At 35.6% G+C, this 9,326-nt stretch overlaps 2 long non-coding RNA genes across 5 annotated transcripts; both read left to right on the plus strand.

The window, feature by feature from the left end:
- Positions 1–737: 737 nt before the first annotated feature.
- On the plus strand, positions 738–3,518 carry LOC130462772 (uncharacterized). Of its 4 annotated transcripts, none has more exons than XR_008923532.1 (5): positions 738–1,571; positions 2,103–2,528; positions 2,795–2,892; positions 3,072–3,219; positions 3,303–3,518. It is a non-coding gene; the product is annotated as an uncharacterized lncRNA (long non-coding RNA). The 4 variants fall into 4 exon arrangements; XR_008923531.1 differs by having other exon boundaries at positions 3,072–3,207; positions 3,300–3,518; XR_008923529.1 differs by having other exon boundaries at positions 3,300–3,515.
- Positions 3,519–4,827: 1,309 nt separating this feature from the next.
- LOC130464372 (uncharacterized) lies at positions 4,828–7,812 on the plus strand. The gene is made up of 3 exons (XR_008924762.1): positions 4,828–4,928; positions 6,392–6,483; positions 7,660–7,812. It is a non-coding gene; the product is annotated as an uncharacterized lncRNA (long non-coding RNA).
- Positions 7,813–9,326: the final 1,514 nt, after the last annotated feature.

A 9,326-nucleotide genomic window follows, 5' to 3' on the forward strand; every position in this document is an offset into this window, starting at 1 on the left:
GCCTAGGTGTTTAGTTGGTTGATCTTGTACAAATTTTGGTTCCGATTCTGGTTTTTATAAGTTATTTCCCAAAAAAAATAAGTTTTGATATTTCAGTACAACATTGAGGTTGTTCTGATCAATTTGTAATCGTAACACTGAGGCTTTCTGATCAGTTTTGATTTTTCAGTTCGATTAGTTTTGATTTTCCAGTAAAATATGGTATGTTCCAATCAGTTTGTGTCACTACTACAAAAATGGGCAAAGAGACCCTTAAGAAAAGACCCTTTGATTGAGATAACGGGTCTCTTTAATATAAGAGATCCATTTTTAGAGATAACGGGTCTCTACTAAGTGAAATAAGACAGCAAAAAAAAGAATTAGAAAAGCAAGAGACCCGTTATTTTGTTTAACGGGTCTCTAATTTATCAAAGGGCCCACTTTTTATTTGGAGAAAATAAGGAAAGATAAAAAAGAGACCCGTTATTTATTTTAATGGGTCTCTAAATGCACTGGACCCACGTGACTACAGAGAAGTAGAAAAAGAGGAGACTTTTTTTGTTGATACCGGGTCTCTTGCTTTTTTCTTCTTCAAATCTCCCAAACTTTGTTTCATTGAAAAAAAAATCAAGCTTTTCTATCTCTCTTCCTCCACGCTGCATCTCTCGATCTGATAAACCAGAGTGATAAAATCTCCGCGAGGTTGGAAGCACATAGAAGCGAGCATCCCAAGTTCAGCTAGCTGTATACACCGCAGATCTGAACAAGAGGAAACTATGGCATCTACTTATTCTCAACCTCGAAAAGTACATCACTCTTGCCATTTTCCAAGTTTGTTACGTTTTAGCTTCAATCTATGATTTTTTGTGATGTTTTTGTCGATTTCGTTTGTACTTCATGTTGATTTTGCTGCAATTTTGTTGCTTCTTTTTCTTGTTTGTTATGGATTTCAGCGAATTTAGGGTTCTTTTATTTCTTGTACGGCTATGTGTTGTGAGATTAGGGTTTTGGGGTATCGATCTTAGGGAGGATTTGAGCGGAATTAGGATTTCATATTGGTTTAAATGTTTTAGGGTATAAAGGTAATCGACTAATCCGAATATGATTTGATTTGGTTAGTTTTTGTGTTTCATAGATTTCAGATGAAGGCTGATATAGGCATGTTTTGATGTTGGTACATATTACGATATTCGGGACATTTGCCTAAAATTAATCTTGGTTAATCACCACTTATCAATAACTTTTTACTAATTAAATAATTTTGCACTTAATTTCTCTGAATGATGTAGGATACCATGAAAATTTGTTAATGCCTAGCATAATTAGTGCAATGACAACGCCAAAAACTAAACCTAAGATACAAAAATAAGCGGCCTAAGTTTTATTAGTGTTGAACCAATTAATCATGGTTTAGTTTAATTAGTTAAGGGCTTGTTGGATATCACAGTCACTCTTGTCACACCACTCTTCTTCATTCTTGCTGCCAAGCTGGTCTTGTCCGAAGCTGTGATTATTCTCGGACTTTATTGGTTGATTGATGCCGAATTTCTGATCAAAAATATCTGTTTTCAGCTAATTCTGTGGTCAACGTGGTATGTTCATCTATTTCAATGATTTCTTAGTTTTTCATGTATTTTTAATTGTTATTATACTCATTTTGATTAAATTCTCATTAGTTTTTTGGGATTTTTAACTTATTTCCCCAATTTTATTCGTTTATGGGTCTTTTTTGATGTTTGGATTTTCAGAAAGTTTGAAGGAAATGATTTTTGGTGAAGGAAATTATGTTTGTTAAGTGTTGACTGAGCTCAAATGTGTAAGGCTTCAAATTCGAGCTTGTTTGGTTGATTGATTTCGCTGAATTTGTTTAGTATTGAAATGGGTGTTTTTAGTAGAATGATTTTCTGCTGTTTTCATTTTCTTTCGTGTTAATCTGTATGCCAACTTTTGTTACTTTCCCTTGGATTGTATGGTGATAAACGACGAGCACAACTCCATTGGAGTAGAATATCCCCCTTGGGGCTGTTGTAATCTTGTCCATAAAATGTTGTGTTTCAGTGTAATAGTCTTTTTGGTTAAGTAAACACACAGATTTTACTAAATTGGGGTTTGTTTTGATGCAGCTGTTGTAGGGGTAGGTTCATCTGAGGTTGAAGCAAAGTAGACAGGTTTACAATATTGATATAGGTGTACTGAGGGAAGAAGGGTGAGTAGTGATGGCTTTCAAGCCATTTGATTGGTATTGCCAGCCAGTGGCGAATGGTGTATGGGCAACAGCGGTGCAAAATGCTCTGGGAGCTTTTACACCCTGTACCACAGACACTATTGTGATTTGCATATCACATTTAGCTATGATGGGGCTGTGTGTATATCGAATATGGATAACCAACATGAATTTCAAAGCTGAGAAGTTTTGTTTGAGGTCCAAATATTACAACTACTTTTTGGCTTTGTTGGCTGGTTACTCTGCAGCTGAACATTTGTTCAGGTTAATCATGGGTGTTTCGGTGCTTAATTTGGAAGGGGAGGCTGGTCTTGCGCCATTTGAGGTATACTCTTCATTTTAATGCTTAGAAGTGAGAACTTGTTTTTGTTTAACTACGTTTGTTGCTGGACTTCATAATTCTCGTTGAATCTTGTTAAACCTTTGGCCTAATTTGAGGTATCTGAGTGTCATTTTGAAAGCTGGTTGGAATATAGATGTAAAAGAGTCTGAGTTATATAGGTGTATGAAATGTTGGAATAAAGATAAAAATATTATCTCTGTATATGTACATCCATTTGGGACTTAGATTCATTTCCTTTGGTGATGCAGCAAGTAAATTACAGTAATGCTAGAAAATGAGAAAAAGAAGGTTGGTTTCAACAATTTAGAGGATCTATGCAGATAGCTCCAAGAAGAAAGTGGCTGATGTAAGTGGACTTTATTGCTTCAAGATTTTATTGTTCATTGATCATTTTCAGATTTCTAACTTTGAGTTTAAACAATTTTTACATTCTACCTCAAAAATGTAATTACTGTTCCGTTTATTGGGGATTCGGAATTCAAAGTTTACATGTTTGGTGTTTATCGGCTCTGTATTTGTTATTAGGTTATCATGTTGAATCATATAGGGAACATAGAAGAAAACCTCTAAAGAGAAGAACATGAAAGAGGCTTGGAAGCTAAACCATGGAGATGGCATTGCCTTCTTGTTTTCTGTCAGAGAGCCAAACAACATTGAGAAAGTACGCCAGGAGGTTTGTTCAAGGGATGTTAGAGACTAGTATTATTGTTTTCATATTTAACTCAGTTGTTAATGGAGGTTTGTTGCTTGTAGAAGGTAAGGTGCAAGGGAAGTTCAAATTCGGAAACCACGCAAACAGAGGTGGAGGCGAACATATGCTTATGCCCGCACCGCTAATACTTATTATTATCAATATGTTACTTTTGAATTATGTAGACTTTTGAGACTTATTATTTTATTTTTGGATATTACAATTGGTGTATAGTGGGATAATTTTTTTGTAATTATAAGAATTATTTTGGAATTGCCAAATTGTTTGAATGCTGATTTTTGGCCGGAAATTGTTTATGCTGATTTTTTTTTATTAAAAAATTATGAAAAGAGATCCGTAAGGTATAAAAAGGGATCTCTTGAGTATAATAATAAAAAAATCATAAAATATTCAAAGAGACCCCCTATTTAACATATGGGGTCTGAGTTTGTTAATTATAAAAATATTAAAAAACTCAAAGAGACCCCTTATCTTACATATGGGGTCTGAGTTTGCTGGATAAATTAATATTAAAAAATTTAAAGAGACCCCCTATGTTAAATATGGGGTCTAAATTTTTGTACAAACAGACCTAATATCTCTAAAAAGGGGTCTCTTCCCCTTCTATATTATTTTTTGCACGGTTAACATTACAGACCCATTTTCTTAAATAACGGGTCTCTTGTTTTTAACAAAGAGACCCCCTCTACATGGGGGGTCTCTTTTATAAAGAGACCCCCCTACCTAGAGACCCCCTTAAATGGGGTCTCTTAGGCCATTTTGAACGGGTCTCTTTGCCCTTTTTTGTAGTAGTGTGTGTATGTTGTTTTCCTGCTTTTGCTAGTAATCTAGAAACTGCAGGAGTATATGCAGATTTTGCTACTAAAATCATAAATTTGTAGTTTCGGGAAACTGCCCTGAAAGCCTGATGTATGAAATTAAAAGTTCAAGACAATTAATTTTTTAAATAAGCAGGTTTCCTCAATAACTTGTAGTGATTTCGCAATCGTATCCTCAATTAACTTATAAGGCTTCAATAGAAATAACTTGTAGCAGCAATATTTGAAGTTTATAAGTAATACGTAATGATCTATTGGTTCTTCTTGTTCTCTGCTAGTGTTTACTGCAGAATCCAGTCTTACTGTTATGCTATATAAGCTTCTATCAAAGAAAATCAATAAAACATTCTGCTTAATTTAATGATTGTCCTTGTAAATAAGAACAAGAGTCATACCACTCTTTTAGTGAGTCCATGGGACATACACATGAACATGATGAGATATATTCATGAAAAGATCTGTATATGTTACATGGCTCTTGGTTTTTAGCTCATTGATCTTGCATATTGCATGTTGTATTTCTTCTCCATTTAGGGCAATCAACTTGACTAGCAATTCTAAATATGAGATCTCCCGTGGAAATCATGTACATATTTCTGATGTCTAAATGCACAACTTGCATCAACTCTAGATAGTATAAATAATGAGAGAGAATCGTAAGATGTATGTCATGAATTGATTAGTATTCTTGTTTAAACAGATAGGATTCAACGGTGGTGTTCCAATAGATGAGGAATTATTTATCCATAACATAGCTGGCAAGCATAATGATGACATTTACCAGGGCTCTCTTCCCTGATGACTTCGAGCAGGCTTGAAATTCACAGATTAGAAGGTAGCTTATTTCAGGAGGTAAATGTCAGTCATTCTTTGATTTGGAAAATTGTTGAATACTCTACTGGCTGGCGAGTTTATTTGGGATTTATTCAATTTATATACGAAGTAATCGAATTCGGTTGATTCTAAATGTTTCTATATGCCTAAGACTTAATAACATTGCTTCATACTTCTACTTGTGTATGGAGAATGGTAATGGTTTTCCGATACTGGGTTAAGTTACTTGGTTAGACTGCATTTCTGTGAGATCTTTGCTAATATAACAAAGGTAAACCAGTTTGTGTTTAATATCTACCTCAACAATCAAACTGCATCCTCTGGATATGATATCATTGCCTTGGCAACAAGCAATGGGATACCTAATGTTCAGGACTTTGTGGTGCTTCTTCCCGATAGTAAAGAACCTCAGCAGAATCTAATGCTTACACTGCATCCAGATACCAGTGGTACTCCCAAACCTAATTACTATAACTCATTTCTGAATGGAGTTGAGATATTTAAGATGAGCACCCCCACTGGTTCTCTTGCTGGCCATAATCCAATTCCTGCCCCCACATCAGACTTTATTGAATCTCCATCAGGCTCGTAGAATATGATCTGAAGGGGTGCAATGGTCTGTGGTCATCTGTTATAAAGTCCTTAACCTAGGGATTATATTCTGTTTTCATCTCACTTTCATGTTCATCAGATCTTTTTTTCGAAGTCAATTTTATACCAAACAACACCAAGGGATTATATTCTGTAGTTCCAAACCCCTAAAATAATTCTACTAAAGTGGTTTCATCTTGATGTAAAAACTGCAGGAAAGTTTTCCATCAGAATGAGCCTTCACTTTTATAAATGTGTTTTGATATAATGTTCATACTTTGTAGCATGAAGAATGAAAAGATTCATTATGAATATCATGTTTTATAAACCTATTTCTCCATGTCTTTGGGAAAGTAACCCTTACTAAGGGTACCACTTTAATATTATCTTCGGTTCTACTGAAAACTGAAGTGTAATAGTAAGGGAAATCTAAATGTTTAAGAGATGGTTTTGACTCGAGTTCATATTATTTGTTAATCTTGCATTTGGAACTAGATAGTTAGTCCTGTACTGGAACATCATAACTTTTGCAATCATAAATCCTTGTTCCTCTTTGCCCCTTGGTTTCATTAGGAACCATTGGAAATCTTTTTGGTGGAAGTAAGCATAGAAACTACTTCGTGTAAAGCATCATTGAAATGGAGCTGATACCAGATCCATACATATATGTTTTCCGCGGTAACTAGAAGGAAGTTATGGATTAGACACTGAGATTTAACTGTCAGATTAGAATTTGCTATGCCCCAGAGTTAAGTCTTAACTGAACTAGAGTTGCAAACACGAAGACAATCTGCTGATGTTAATTTCTTAACTGGGGGTCGAGTTTATATGACTGCAAATTTGATTCTATACTTCACTCACCACCCTTCTGTATGTTTTACTTGAAGCAGGAACACCCTATGTACGATGATTAATTACCAAATTGTTGTTGGGCATGAATCAGAAGGTGGCATTACTCCCACAACGGGTGACGAATCACAAGGTATTAGTACGATTACAAAGACCATTAAAGGCCGTGGTCCCCCTCCCCCTCCAACTTTGAACTAATATACCTAAGAATTCATTTCAAACTTATTACATGATTATTATTATTAATTTTGTTTCCAAGACTCAATACAATCTATTTATGCACATTTGAGACTTGTTTGGTCGTTATAGGTCATATTTAGACTAAAATGACATTTTCGCTCCCAACTTTGAACTAAAGAACCTTAGGACTCATTTGATTCTTATTACATTATTCATATGCATAGTTTTAACTTTTTTAAACTCATTCGAATCTATTTATGCAAATTTAAGGCCCACTGGGTCGTTATAGGTCATAGTTAGAGCTAAAATGACATTTCCACTCCCAATTTTGAAGTAAAGAACCCAAGGACTCGAATGATTCTTATTACATGACTAATATGTATAGTTTTAACTCTCTAAAACTCATTCCAATCTATTTATGCACATTTAAGGCTCACTGGATCGTTATAGGTCATATTTAGAGCTAAAATGACATTTTCGCTCCCAACTTTGAACTAAAGAACCTAAGGATACATTTGATTCTTATTACATGACTAATATTCATAGTTTTAACTTTCTAAAACTCATTCGAATCTATTTATGCACATTCAAGGCTTATAGGGTCGTTATAGGTCATATTTAGGCTAAAATGACATTTCCGCTCCCAACTTTGAACTAAAGGACCTAAGGACTCATTTGATTCTTATACATGACTAATATGCATAGTTTTAACATTCTAAAACTCATTCGAACCTATTTATGCACATTTAAGGCTCTTTGGGTCGTTATAGGTTATATTTAGAGCTAAAATGACATTTCCGCTCCCAACTTTGAACTAAAGAACCTAAGGATACATTTGCTTCTTATTACATGACTAATATGCATAGTTTTAACTTTCGAAAAGTCATTCGAACCTATTTATGCACATTTAAGGCTCGTTGGGTCGTTATAGGTCATATTTAGAACTAAAATGACATTTCCGCTCCCAACTTTGGGTCGTTATAGGTAATTAATTAATTTTTCTTACTCTTAATTGATTCGTATTCTAGACTATTAGTACATTTTAATTAGTTTCTTGAATTTTAAAATGTGACATTTTATTTGCATTTAATCGATCTAATGCTCCAATCAAATTTTTGTTTTTGTAAAGGTTTATACTCCGAGGACTGCGCCTTATGCTAGTGAGGAAATTGACGTGGTTCGTGAGCAATGGGCGAAGTTTTTTACCAGCAAGTATTTATTATTGACCTGAGCGCGCTTGATCGAGTTGGTTTAGATGTTATAGAACAATCTTTTATGTTAAAATGTATGTGTACGTTGAAATTGGAACGTACATATATTTATTTAAATGTATATGGTATGTGCACTTTGGTTTTGAGATATATACAAAACACCTGTTATTGTTTTTATATTTGTTATACAGGTTGCGATATTCTATTAATGTTGTGACAGGTTTCGATCTATATTTGGTGCAAGGCACTCTAGGTATCCCTAAACAAAACAAAAATTTTCCCGCCAAAAGTGCTTTGTTGCAGCGTACATATATATGTGTACGCTGCAACAAGTGCCAAAAAATTTGGCAAAATTCTTGACTTGTTGCAGCGTACAAATAGATGTACCCTGCAACAGGTTGGGTCTTTTGCAGCGTACAACAATTTGTACGCTGCAACAAGTCCAGAATTTTGCCAAATTTTTGGCACTTTTTGCAGCGTACATGCGTTGCAGCGTACATATGCATGTACGCTGCAAAAAAGCACTTTTCGCAGCGAACATTGTACGCTGCAACAAGTTCAGACTTGTTGCAGGCCCCCCAGTTGCAGCATACGATGTACGCTGCAACAGGGGTCTAAAAGCCCGCTGCAATAAGGGTTTTTTCTACTAGTGTTGAAGAAAGACAAAGATGGAATTGTATACATATACAAGGGTAGATTGGTAGCAAAAGGTTACAGGCAAGTTCACGGCGTTGACTACGATGAAACCTTTTCTCCAGTCGCGATGCTTAAGTCTATTCGGATAATCCTTGCGATTGCCGCTTTTCATGACTATGAAATATGGCAAATGGATGTCAAAACTGCCTTCTTGAACGGTGTTCTTGAAGAGATTGTGTTCATGACACAGCCGGAGGGTTTTGTCGATTAAAAGAACCAAGGAAAGGTATGCAAGCTTAAGAAGTCCATCTACGGACTGAAGCAGGCATCAAGGAGTTGGAATAAGTTTGGCTTCATCAAGAATCAGGACGAATCTTGTGTATACAAGAAGGTCAGTGGGAGTAAAATTGCATTCCTAGTCTTGTATGTTGACGACATACTGCTTATTGGAAACGACATTCCTATGTTGGAGTCTGTAAAGACTTGGCTCGGGAAGTGTTTCTCAATGAAGGACTTAGGAGAGGCACAATACATATTGGGCATCAAGATCTATATGGATAGATCTAAGAGGATGATTGGACTAAGCCAAAGCACTTACATTGACAAAGTGCTAGCTAGGTTCAATATGATGGAAGCCAAGAGAGGCCATCTACCCATGTCACATGACGTATATCTAAGCAAGAATCAGTGTCCCAAAACATCTGATGAGCGTAGAAAGATGAGTGGAATTCCATATGCCTCGGCTATTAGATCCATCATTTATGCTATGATTTGTACAAGGCCGGATGTTTCGTTCGCACTCAGTGCAATGAGCAGGTACCAGTCAGAACCAAGTGAGGCGCATTGGACTGATGCCAAGAACATCCTAAAGTACCTGAAAAGGACTAAGGATCAGTTTCTGGTTTATGGTGGTACAGATGAGTTGATTGTTAAGGGCTATATGGACGCA

This window comes from Spinacia oleracea, chromosome 6 (assembly GCF_020520425.1).
Source record: "Spinacia oleracea cultivar Varoflay chromosome 6, BTI_SOV_V1, whole genome shotgun sequence".
Lineage (NCBI taxonomy): Eukaryota > Viridiplantae > Streptophyta > Magnoliopsida > Caryophyllales > Amaranthaceae > Spinacia > Spinacia oleracea.